We start from the raw sequence: 2,109 nt of genomic DNA, 5'->3' as shown, positions 1-2,109 counted from the left end.
TCTTAGAGAGAGTTATGAATCACACGTCGCTTGTATGTTAAAATTGACTTTAATATATAAATATTTATATTATTATAAAAGATATTTTATGAAATAAATATTTATATTATTATAAAAGATATATTATTATAAATATATATCGTGATAATCATTATAGAGTTTCAATTCTTCTAAAGATTTTATGATTTTTATAGAGTCCAAAGTTTGAATTAACCAAAAAGAAGATAGAAAATGAATGATCCAAATATCATCTTAGGTACAATAAACTTAATCATTTCAAATGACCCAAAAATCTTTTCAACTATGCCTTTCAGGTTCTCAACTTGCTCACAAGTTGTTAGGAGAGTTGATATGCTACAACTGCTTTCAGCTTCTCCTATCTCTATAATACATTAAAGAGCATTTGTTTCTTGTCTTGTTCTATGGCAAGTGTGATCAACGATGAACAATGTGAGGCATTTCTGATGGACATCAGATTCCAGATCTAGAAAAAATGTCCATTTGAGGTATTATTTCCTTTTTTCTGTGAATCTACTGCCATTAATAATGTAGCTAATTTATAACCAAACAGAAATACTTTTATCAATATGCTTTGCTTTCTTGGTTGACAATGAGATATTGAAGCAAGGTCCTAAAACCAGCCAAAGGGTCCTTTGGCCATGTCTAAATTGCACTACCATCCGAATATTTTGACCACTCTATGCCGTTATTTTGCATTCCAGTGACTGTAAAGATGCTTTTCTTAATGGCATTAATTTTCACAGACAAATGGTGTTTCTTTTTTTTTTTTTTTTAAAGATAATAACTTTTGCTGTAAAAGTTTCATATTCAATTTATTAAAATAAAAACAAAATAATTTTATTTTTTTCAAACAAAATATCAAGTTGAATGTCTTTTTAGGTAAACAATAGGCCGGTGGAGCTATCCCATCTTAAGATTCTGATCTTGAAAATATTGGGAAAACCCTATTCTATAATCTATATATATTATTTAATATTTGATGGCTGAATTTTTTAATCTTATAAACTACATTAAGATAATGATATATGTTTTGATTTTTTAAAATTTTTTAAAATAAATATTAAAAGATATGCGTCACTAATTTAACTCTATTTATAAAATAAAAAAAAATTACTATCAATTTATTTGATAATTTATATATACGGGGAAGCATGTAGAGACAGACTGGCAATAATGGAAATGGAATATGAACCAAAAACTATCATTTATCATATGAGGAATCCTATGGGGTCGATGGCTATCAATATTTTGCATGGATATTTCTGCCAATGGGAAATTGGCATTTACTAAAGGTTCCATGAGTGTTGCAAGTTTACAATTTTGCTTTAGGGAATTGCTGCCATTGAATATAATAGTATTTTGATTGAATAGCAATTTGAAAGGATTGGATTTTCATCAAAATAAATTAATCAAAGCCTTGGGCAAAAATGGGCCTGATTTGGGTTTATCGTGGGCGTTAGGTTGAACAAAGAGAAAAACTAAAGCTCAGTAATAATCGAACGCCGTCTGTGGGAATCGAACCCACGACCACGTGGTTAAAAGCCACGCGCTCTACCGGCTGAGCTAAGACGGCTCTTGTGATTATGTGTCTTTTAAAACCAAACTTTCATGAGAGATTAAAATATCTAATGCATGCAGCAAAAAGCAAGCCAAGGATATTTGGACTCATTTTTTTTCTTACTTTTTTAACCCTTTTTTTCACGCATTGCTAGCTTGTTTATGACATTGGTTGTCCATGTTCCTGATATTTGACGGACAAAAGATTGACTGGGTCTTAGAATTTTTTTAAAAAATCCTAGGATACATGTAAAAAATGATTGAAAGAGAAGAGATAGATGTTCTTCTTACACAATTTTGCCTGTTTACCGTATGTCTAGCTTTTTAGAGAAAATTTCAACCGTAGGAGCAATGAAGCAAAGGATGGCCATTTCATTGAGTTCTTTTGGGTTTTATAGTCGTCGGGATTACCCAATAAAATGCAGGAAAATGGGTTACCAACTGCCCTCATATTGAACAGGACAATGCCATGGAGATGACTTCCATTTGCCAATCCTTTTTTTATTGACAAGTTGAAAATGGCAATATGCA

General features: G+C 30.9%; 1 non-coding gene across 1 annotated transcript; it reads right to left on the bottom strand.

Annotated features, from left to right (window-relative positions):
- Window positions 1-1,521: 1,521 nt before the first annotated feature.
- Window positions 1,522-1,594, bottom strand: TRNAK-UUU (transfer RNA lysine (anticodon UUU)). The gene has a single exon. It is a non-coding gene; the product is annotated as a tRNA-Lys (tRNA).
- Between the last annotated feature and the right edge of the window lie 515 nt (window positions 1,595-2,109).

Source organism: Durio zibethinus, chromosome 14 (assembly GCF_047325235.1).
Source record: "Durio zibethinus cultivar Kanyao isolate XHJ-2024 chromosome 14, ASM4732523v1, whole genome shotgun sequence".
Lineage (NCBI taxonomy): Eukaryota > Viridiplantae > Streptophyta > Magnoliopsida > Malvales > Malvaceae > Durio > Durio zibethinus.
This window is presented reverse-complemented; position numbering and strand designations above follow the sequence as displayed.